General features: G+C 36.5%; 1 protein-coding gene across 1 annotated transcript in view; it reads left to right on the top strand.

Moving 5' to 3' along the window:
- LOC117324551 (kinesin-like protein KIF26B) overlaps nucleotides 1–12071 on the top strand; it is a 385773-nt gene that overhangs the window by 49588 nt on the left and 324114 nt on the right. The gene's annotated exons all lie outside the window — the stretch shown is intronic.

The raw sequence follows: 12071 nt of genomic DNA, 5'->3' as shown, positions 1-12071 counted from the left end.
TGTAAGGGACATTGTATCAAGGTTTTACTGTGTAAGCAGTTTCGAAGCACTATAGTTTAATATAAGGCAAACAAGAAATCGAATTTCACTGTGGCTTCATATTAAATTTAGAAACACTATTAAATGTTTTTCCTTTTGCTATATTTACAAGAACACAACGGGCAATAACTCTTTATATTTACTGTATACAATGCATGTGGTCAACACCGATGTCTAACATTTGTATGTACCCTACGGCAAAGATTGAACCAAATACGTCGGGTTGCACAGTGGTAACACACTTGCCTTTCACCTAGGGGGCCGGGGTTCGATTCCCCACCTGCCCGACCACGTGGGTTTTCCCCTGGTACTCCGGTTTTCCTCCCACAACAAGACCAATCGCGCACTAAATGTACGTTGAAATAACTTGTTTTGTAATTGTTGTAAAATAAATAAAGTTTACATTTTTTGACAGCTAAATACGTCCAAAACTAGTAGCATTGCAACGAAGACGCATCTGATCACGTGATGCTGACACTTCCGGGGTGACTCTGATTGTATATACTCATAACGTGGTTGTCAATTTCACTCCGATATTACGGATCTCGGCCATAAATCCGGATCGTTTATTATTCGCGACGTGATGAGTGTAGTTTTCGTCGCCGGCCTGTCGTATCACAGCAGATGTTGGTCGAGGCCAGTGTCCGCACGCGCCATTATAATTGATGCCATAGATTGAGAATTGGCGGGGTAAGTGCGAGCCAGACTGCCCACAGGTCAGTCCGAGTGACCTTTTCGTCGCGTCATGCCGGCTACTTTGCAATTTGATTCCACGCTCCCTGCTTACAGCCAGTTTTCGTTTCGAGATTGTGGGCGGATAAAGTCACGGGGGCTTGTCTATTGTAGAGACTTGTTAATGGTCCATTAAAGATTTATTATAACCATTCATAGTTCTGTAATTATATAATTCTTGGTCGCTGCACATGACCATCTGCATAAACCTCATTTAAGGGAAGAGATGTTGATTTAAATGTAGTCAAACTCGTCAAGCGTCTGTCGGTTATTATACAAAGCGTTCAATGTACTACTGAAACAAGAAAAGCAAGGCCTTACCAGATAGTCGCTCATGCTCAAAATCTCGATCCATAACATCGAGAAACTTCTACACTTTACACCCGAAGCTATTTTACCATATACAAGATTTTCTAATACGAGAACACATGAATCCAAAATCGTGTAAATCTCGAGACTCATTCGTTTATTACAAAATGCCATTGTTATTCCGGAAATGTTGCCCGAGTTGTATATCTAAAATTAGACGTTGTTTATCAGCACAGTTTTTATCTAAAACTGCCATTTGCTGTATAAATGGCCATTTCATTATAAATTGGAAGTAGTAAACAATTTTAACTGATTCCATCAGTTTGTTTATAGAGATAAAATCATTTGTTTAGATAGTAATTAATTTTTATTCCGTTAAGTTTGCGAATGCGAATCTCAAGTGTTCTGAAGTCTTCGTGCATTACAGGACACCGATCGAATCTCTAAACGGCACGATATCGGTACTCACAGGAAAAGGAATTTATGAGTTGTTTCACTCTTCCTTTAAAAAATATATGAGCTATTTAAGAATAAATAAGGCAGGAAAATACGTCAAAATGCACATCTAGCCGATAACAAATTTAACGAACGGTGTAGGATCGACTTGAAGTCGCTGCCGATCAGCTAATATTGGACGATAAGACCATTTTAGTATTTTATCTTTGTAACTTTTAACATAAACATATCCAGTATGAATCATACTGAATTCATTTTACAATCATATCGATGAAAAAAAAAATTCGCGAAAGTGGAATTGCATGCCTGTACTGGGTAGTTGGGAAAGTGATACATCATCTCCAGAACATCTTAACCACAGTTGTTGGACATCTCCGCGGCCGCCTGTTATCATAGTTACTTTGCTAAATCTTGATTTTTATGTGGAATTCAAGGAAATGGTTTGCCTCGTCAATTGGAGGAGCATGCATTCGGGTGAATCAGATGAGCAATGTAGAAGAAATCAATCATCTGCGCGCCGTTGACCGTGGATCTGTGAGACTCTCCGGGGAAACTGGATAACGGATTACGATTGATCTTGCACTATCTGCCTGACATTACACCCCACCTCATCCACCTCTTTAGGTCCTCTCTGTGTTTTATGTGGTGGGTAAACATACGTTGTGTATATCTAAAGCATCCCCATGAATCAGATGATTAGATCGTCAAACATGTGTTTTACTCATCAATGTCTTCATTTTAAAGGTTAATTCACGTGATACGCCGGTTTGACAGGCCTCCCGCTCTTCACAAAGATTTGGTAGTTTCACCTGTAGAATTCCTGCAGTAGCGCACATGTAAACTATTTGAATAAAAATTAAGATTTGTTAATGTTACCTGTAGAATTCCTGAAATAGCTTAAAAGTTAACTATGTGAATAAGATTAACGCTCACTGACAGATCGATACATTATTACGTTATCTTGAGTTATATGAAACATTCACTTGTGGCGGTTGGCACTGGCTTGTTATATCACTTTTATAGTCTCTATTTTCTTTTCGTGAAACTTTAGTAACTGCAATGATTGGATTTGAATGAATCTTTATAAATCTACCGGTAATATGTTTCTCTGTTTGTGTTGTGTTTGTGTTGTTCCTTTGACACCGCCCGATATGGTGCAGTGAGTATGATGGAGTGTGGCCGCATGCCCGATACAATCATAACAGTCGCAAACAGCCTCCTCAACAGTCCTGATCAGCTGACCACTGCATACCCCCTTGACCGATAAAATGACCAAATGACCACGCATCCCCTCAAGCGGTAAATAACACACTCTCAGCATGCAATCTGTCCACCGAGTGTCGACTATTGCAGCACGCGAATACAACATCTATAATTTTCCATTTAACGTAATTCATAGCTGACAAAATACAGCTGAGCTGATGATGATGACGTGTTAAAGTGTTAACGGCAACTGAAGACAATGTATTTATTGAATACCGGCAGATTAGATGTGTTACAAAATAAAAACAAAACCCTATCCCATTTAACTGGCTTTTGTATCAAGTGATATATACCACTATGTATGTGTCTGTATTCCAGTTATTACCAGATGTTATTTTCTGTTCCCTCTGATTCTCCCTCCACCCTTTCTCTAGATTTAAAAAAAAAATAAGACCGGTTTACATAAGGTTCATTTTTTTCTGAATCCTTATATTTTTAATGTATCATGTGATAAAGGAAAGTTTAAAACGTAGGCCGAATTGTTGTCGTGTCACCAACGTCACCATATCACTTCCTAAAAGTTAGAAGCATAGCATTTCATCTGCCTTGTTGTCAGATTATGTAATATTGGGTGCGTTCCTTTAATATAAACTAATCTTCTTTCAGGAATTGGGTCACTTGGTTAAATATCAGGCGTAATAGGATCAATCGCTGTCAGCATGCACTTTTATATACGTTTAGTGTACGTACTTGATGTGAGAATTCTAACATACACAATTTCATCAAATCACACTGCATGCAGCGCCGTCGGGTAGGATAGAAATACCTGTTATTAGCCAGGTACGTTTACTTCATTGAAGGGAGATAACTGATTCTCAACAACATTCCAAAAACATCGTGCGCACATCGTGCAGACATCGTGCGCACAAATGTGCGATGTGCGATACAAACCGCACAACTGTGCTATGTAAACCGCACAGCTAACGATAGGTTTATAAATATTACGAAATTACTTGTTATACGAAAACATATACGAAAACATAAAAACAATGATATAAGATGGTCGCTAATATATATACGTGCTGCATAACAATTGTTTTCATTCATGGAACACATATGACCTGTTATGTTTTGCCATTAAATACCGTCCTTTTGTCTCGCAAGTATTCGTGATGTTTTCGACGGCCTGCATGGTTATACATCTGCATGTATAGGATGGTAGACGGACTCCATTTCGATTATATTTAATTATTTAATTACATATACTATGTATTTTTAAACAAAAAAGATACGGTATGTTTCTATTCAAAATAAGTCGTTTTAACTGTTGTTTTGTTCTACATGTATAAAATATCCCGTATATATTCTCGCCGAAATCAATTTAAGTCAGTATTCACAAAACCAACAGATAGTGGACTTCCATCAACAAGACTAAAATCAAAGGAAACTATCAAACCAATCAAAATATCTCAAGAAGGACTCAAAAAGCTACTACAAAAGGTTAATGTCACAAAATCTTCCGGTCCAGACAACATCCCAAACAGGATCCTAAAAGAATGCGCAGAACACCTAGCACCTATACTAACAAAGATTATGCAACAATCATTAGACACAGGGAACCTCCCCAAAGACTGGAGAGATGCAAATATATCAAGCATTTTCAAAAAAGGAGACAAACACCTACCAGAGAACTATCGTCCTGTGTCACTAACATCGGTCACATGTAAGATCCTCGAACACATAATATGCCGACACATGATGAAGCACCTGGAAAACAACAACATACTCACCAACTTAAACCACGGATTTAGATCAGGCTACTCATGTGAAACACAACTCATAACAACGGCAAATGATTTCCTACGAGAGTACGACAAAGGACACCAAGTCGATGTTGCCATCCTAGACTTCTCCAAAGCGTTCGACACAGTCCCACACGACAAACTACTCCATAAACTAGATCAATATGGAATAAAAGGAAGCCTACACTCATGGTTAACAAACTTCCTCACCACCAGGAAGATGAGAACAATAGTTGAAGGTGAGAAATCAGAGGAAACATCAGTGGATTCTGGAGTGCCACAGGGTACTGTACTCGGACCAATAATGTTCCTATGCCATATAAATGACCTCCCGGATTGTGTCAACTCGTCCGTACGCCTATTTGCAGATGACTGCCTGCTATATCGCAATATAAACGCAGATAAGGACCACCATCAATTACAGACAGATCTAAACAACCTGGAAAAATGGGCAATAGACTGGGGTATGAGATTTAATGCGAAGAAATGCTATATCATGTCAATCAACCAGAAAACATCACGGTACTATGAATTAAACCAACATATACTACAAGAAGTCCGGGACAACCCATATTTAGGCTTACAATTTTCAAACGATCTGAAATGGAACATCCATATAAACAAGACCTACAGTAAAGCCAATACCACCCTAGGCTTCGTAAGGAGAAACCTAAGAAACGTACCCGAAAATTGTCGTAAAACAGCATACATATCCCTAGTAAGATCAATCATGGAGTATGGAGCTACAATCTGGAACCCATACTTACAAGGGGATATCGACAAACTGGAGCGGATACAGAACAGAGCAGTCCGCTTCATCAAAAAAGACTACAAAAATAGAGAACCAGGATTCATTGCATCAATGAAACAACAACTAGAACTGGAAAACCTAGAAGACAGAAGACTAAGCTTGAGATTAATATTAATGTACAAGGTGGTTGAGGGGTTGGTGCCGTCGTTGCCACCAGCCGAATACACAAAACAGACAAGACCCACTCGCCAGATAAAACCGAGGCAGTTCAAAGACCATATCACAAAAAACGTTGTAGAAAAAAGAGTCTGTAACAACTCAAGAGGACTGGTCATTCCACCGAGTAAGACACCACAGTACCAGTTCTCCTTCTTCGTAGACACTACAATACACTGGAACCACCTACCAGACAAAGTCGTGCATGCGAAATCCGTGGAGGAATTCAAAACCGCCCTCCGGAACCAGCACCAATAAAACCCAAGGCGCTCTCTCTCTACCGTTGTATAAAAACCTATATAGGGCACTACAACGTATTCATACAGATACAGATACAGATACAGAATACAGATTTCTTCGAATTTCCTAGGCCTAGAAGTGTCCTCGACGACGTCCGAGCAAATTATATAAAGTTCTTTAAAAATATTTTAGATAACGTATTTGATTATACATCGGTATTTGGTTTCATTCCTAATAATTATTACATATATTTCAACAAAAATATGGTAATTAACTGTCTCGTAAAATGTTAATCGTTGTATATATTTTACAATCGTTCCACACGTTTAAATAATTCGATGATGCATTCCTCATTTTATATCTACGACGATAGCTACCGCACATGTACCGTTCCAATCGCCCATCGTGCGCACATTTCCCTGCACGATCCGTATCGCACAGATCGCACATCGTGCAGACTTCGTGCAGACATCGTGCGCACATCGCACGTCGTGGAACGTTGTGCGATCACATAACTGTAGTTGTTGTTAACGGCATAGCAGTTGGTTATTATTTACTGATGTCCGACTCGACCAATTCAAGCATTCTCTTCATTGTCCTGTGTAATCTAAGAACGTATCATAACGTATGTGCGAGGACGAGCCGAATTTAATATCGAAATATTTGTGCTCAAATAGGATGTGTTTTAATTATGTTAATTATAATTTCTTATTTGCTTTATCACATATTTAAATGTAGTATATTTGACGAAGGGATAATGCGATTCATCATTATATTTTATCTGAAATCATATCTAACTGTGTCTTGACCTAGTGAGTCATTTTTCAATTTGTCTACCAGGTTTTGTCCAGTATTTTATGTTTTCATCTCAAGAGTTTTATAAATCAAACTCACACATATCAATGTTCCGATGTCCTGCTGCAAGGTGACGGCATTGCACCGTGCCAAATGTTTGAGTGACGTGTGTCATTCATAATATTTCAATAATAGTGAAGTACTGTGACGCTTTTAGATAGATCGATTGATTGGATATCGCCTCTCCTTTCTAAAGTTCTAGAATTTTCATTTCCGCAAACCCCATAATACCCCTTACTTAGCATAGTCCAATGGTTTTCTATGCCCTGTAGTTCAATTGTCTTCGTCATTCATCGTTTTCAACGGAGCTGAAGGCAACGCCATACTATCATTTTGCATATTAGAATTTGACCCCATCATATCTAATTCAGAAAATTATCTGAATTTGACGCTAATAAATCTGTTTACGTGTTTTTGTGTACACGCCGAATGTCAGTGTGAATATTTAGTAGTCTTTTGTTAATTGTATGCTACTTGTAATAACTGTTGTCATAAAGCATGAATGTATTCTCTGTCATACAGATGCTTTGTTATGTATGAAGCGTCGATAAGATCTAGATTGGAGGGATGTCAGGCGCTCATAGGACTTTGCTTTATTATTATAAATCGACGATAAATGAGTTCGTTAATGTGAAATGTCGATATTTATAAAGATTGCCAAAAATACTAATAAAATACGATCAATGTCAAGATCGGAAAACATTAAAATATTTTAGAACACATACGGAAGATGATTTAACATAAAATTGACACGTGTCCACATCTGGGTGCCGTGATCTATAGATCGTGACGTCATATTTTAGCTATAGGTCATTCCTGTATTATGCAGTGGTCGTGTCTCTTTACAACATATTGTGATGCAAACTCGTGGCCAAGCTCGTGCATCACTACGTCATAAAAGGCACGTGCTTTCATGAACCGTAATATCAGGATTGCATTATTAACGAATTCAATTACAATGGTGATTTCGAGTATCTTTATTTCCACCGAAAAATGAGGGGAAAATTAATGTGATCGGATTAAATTTCAATAAAAATGTAGCAAATCAACAAAAAGTACATATAAATCATTAAAATATGTTGCCGATATCCCTATTTAGAGCATATATATACGTGTTTTGGCACCTGATCATACGAGATTAGATTATTCGATAATGAGCCGCGTGGATACATCTTTCAGCATTTCAAACTTTTTCACAGGGTCAATCACCTATAGACATATTATTTCTACGCCGATATCTGTCTAATAAAATATACAAACCAACAGTTAGGGAAAGCCGATACCGATAGCCAAAGATAAGCCGGTCGTAATCACGAGACTTTCGTCTATTTGTCTGAAATCTTATGTTGCATACATGAAAAATAAACTGAATATGGTCTTATCGATAAATCAAAATTTGTATGATAAAACGATTTATTCTACATCTCAGACTTGTGGTTTTCAGTTTCATCTTCGCCGTTGGAATACAATGGTAAATGTCTTATCACTAGAATACAATGGTAAATATCTTATCACTGGAATACAATGGTAAATATCTTATCACAGGAATACAATGGTAAATGTCTTATCACAGGAACACAATGGTAAATGTCTTATCACAGGAATACAATGGTAAATGTCTTATCACAGGAATACAATGGTAAATATCTTATCACAGGAATACAATGGTAAATGTCTTATCACAGGAATACAATGGTAAATATCTTATCACAGGAATACAATGGTAGATGTCTTATCACAGGAATACAATGGTAAATATCTTATCACAGGAATACAATGGTAAATGTCTTATCACAGGAATACAATGGTAAATATCTCATCACAGGAATACAATGGTAAATGTATTATCACAGGAATACAATGGTAAATGTCTCGTCACTAGAAAACAATGGTAAATGTCTTATCACTAGAATACAATGGTAAATGTCTTATCACAGGAATACAATGGTAAATGTTTTATCACTGGAATACAATGGTAGATGTCTTATCACTAGAATACAATGGTAGATGTCTTATCAAAGGAATACAATGGTAAATATCTTATCACTAGAATACAATGGTAAATATCTTATCACAGGAATACAATGGTAAATGTCTTATCACAGGAATACAATGGTAAATATCTTATCACAGGAATACAATGGTAAATATCTTATCACTAGAATACAATGGTAAATGTCTTATCACTAGAATACAATGGTAGATGTCTTATCACAGGAATACAATGGTAAATATCTTATCACAGGAATACAATGGTAAATGTCTTATCACTGGAATACAATGGTAAATGTCTTATCACAGGAATACAATGATAAATGTCTTATCACAGGAATACAATGGTAGATGTCTTATCACTAGAATACAATGGTAGATGTCTTATCACAGGAATACAATGGTAAATGTCTTATCACAGGAATACAATGGTAAATGTCTTATCACAGGAACACAATGGTAAATGTCTTATCACTAGAATACAATGGTAGATGTCTTATCACAGGAATACAATGGTAAATGTCTTATCACAGGAATATAATGGTAGATGTCTTATCACTGGAATATAATGGAAAATATCTTATCACAGGAACACAATGGTAAATGTCTCGTCACTAGAATACAATGGTAAACATCTTATCACAGGAATACAATGGTAAATGTCTTATCACTAGAATACAATGGTAAATATCTTATCACTGGAATACAATGGTAAATGTCTTATCACTAGAATACAATGGTAAATATCGTATCACTAGAATACAATGGTAAATGTCTTATCACCAGAATACAATGGTAAATATCTTATCACTGGAATACAATGGTAAATGTCTTATCACAGGAATACAATGGTAAATGTCTTATCACAGGAATACAATGGTAAATATCTTATCACAGGAATACAATGGTAAATATCTTATCACCAGAATACAATGGTAGATGTCTTATCACTAGAATACAATGGTAAATATCTTATCACCAGAATACAATGGTAAATGTCTCGTCACTAGAATACAATGGTAAATGTCTTATCACCAGAATACAATGGTAGATGTCTTATCACTGGAATACAATGGTAAATATCTTATCACTGGAATACAATGGTAAATATCTTATCAAAGGAATACAATGGTAAATATCTTATCACCAGAATACAATAGTCGATAGATAGTACGTCTCTGTCTAACTGTTTAAAGATACCAGGGAGTCACTGCTATTATTTCCAAATTATTAATTCGATCAAATCATCTCCCTTGATAGCAATGCGCAATAAAAGAAAATTGAATATGACGTCATTTTAACCATGCCGTCATACTAGGCTAAATGTCTGTAATTGTTCCAGACAAATCGGACGTGACAGAAAAAACAATAGCTCGGGGTAGTGCGCGATATCACTGTTTGGTAAGACATGGATACTCCAAACTATAAATAGAACTTGTTTACTTGTTTGTCTCAGTTTGACGATGGTGCTCATTACAGAAACTGAAACAGAAATCTGAACCTGTCAATCATACCGTTATATTGAAGTGTTCACCTATAAATGTTGCAATCCAGTTAGCTTTACAGCAAAATAATCAAATCCAGTATATTTACCAATTTTGCAGCATTTAAGCAAAAAATCAGTTTTTTATTTCAATAAATGAGCAGTGATTTCAGTTGATATGGCAGGTCATATGATATAGCAGGTCATGTGATATAGCAGGGCATGTGATATGGCAGGTCATGTGATATGTCATGTCATGTGATATGGCAGGTCATGTGATATGGCAGGTCATGTGATATGTCAGGACATGTGATATGGCAGGTCATATGATATGTCAGGTCATGTGATATGTCAGTTCATGTGATATGTCAGGTCATGTGATATGGCAGGCCATGTGATATGACAGGTCATGTGATATGGCAGGTCATGTGATATGACAGGTCATGTGATATGACAGGTCATGTGATATGGCAGGTCTTGTGATCGAAGTTATCATACTGAAGCCGAGGGAAGCAATACAACAAGCTAACAGATCATGTACATGTAGTAATACCCCAGCATGCATTCGTGCCAACGACCTAAGACTATTACTGATGAAGTTTCTCTTGTTATTGAAGTCAAAGACTTTTGATTCCATATCATGTTTTACAGAGCGCAATTCATTTTTGTTTACCTTGAAACCTCTGTAATTGTCAACTACAAAATAATCCATTTTTCTTACTTGAAACCTCTGTAATTGTCAACTACAAAACATTCCATGTTTGTTTACCTTAAAACATCTGTAATTGTCAACTACAAAACATTCCATTTTTGTTTACCTTGAAACCTCTGTATTTGTCAATTACAAAACATTCCATGTTTGTTTACCTTAAAACATCTGTAATTGTCAACTACAAAACATTCCATTTTTGTTTACCTTGAAACCTCTGTAATTGTCAATTACAAAACATTCCATGTTTGTTTACCTTAAAACATCTGTAAATGGCAACTACAAAATAATCCATTTTTCTTACTTGAAACCTCTGTAATTGTCAACTACAAAACATTCCATGTTTGTTCACCTTAAAACATCTGTAAATGTCAACTACACAACAATCAATTTTTACCTTAAAACCTCTGTAAATGTCAACTACAAAACAATCAATTTTTAGCTTAAATCTCTGTAAATGTCAATTACAAAACAATCCATTTTTTACTTTAAATCTCTGTAAATGTCAACTACAAGACAATCAATTTTTACCTTAAATCTCTGTAAATGTCAATTACAAAACAATCCATTTTTTACTTTAAATCTCTGTAAATGTCAACTACAAGACAATCAATTTTTACCTTAAATCTCTGTAAATGTCAATTACAAAACATTCCATTTTTTACTTTAAATCTCTGTAAATGTCAACTACAAGACAAACATTTTTCAACTGCATGCATCAAAATAAAGGGAAACACTAATCATGGCATAGCATTTTTGACTCGCAGAAAGTTTTCCGTTTCTGAAACAGCGGCTAAATTTCCGTTTCTAGCTCCGTGGAAGGATATCCGTACCGCAAGACCCACTGGAGTAACATATGAGAAGGAAGTATTTGTGTTAACTTTGGCCAGTTTTCTTCTTTCTGTCCTAATTAGACATTTTATATGGCATTATTATCACTACGTGACCCATTACTTTCGATATTTGATCAAACAACAGAATAGTATCACACGCGACGAGATTTCCTCTCGTCGTTCAGATGGAACTAGGTTGACAAAGTTATTACCAAAAAAGTCGTAAAGTGGTCTGGTCTCGCGTGCTCGCGTTCCATACATCAAAAAACGTATGTAAAGTATACTGAACATCACAGTATATCTAATGATGATCGAGGTGACAAATGTGCAGCTGCGATATAGTTTTATTAAGATATTGTCTTGATGAGGCAACCCATAATCACGTCAAGGACTTTGCTTAGTACACGATTCCTCGACAACTCCGTAACTTGTGTAAGACTCTGGAAGATGA

This window comes from Pecten maximus, chromosome 3, assembly GCF_902652985.1.
Source record: "Pecten maximus chromosome 3, xPecMax1.1, whole genome shotgun sequence".
NCBI classification, from domain to species: Eukaryota; Metazoa; Mollusca; class Bivalvia; order Pectinida; family Pectinidae; genus Pecten; species Pecten maximus.
The sequence above is the reverse complement of the archived record's forward strand: the minus strand, read 5'-3'. Positions and strand labels throughout refer to the sequence as shown.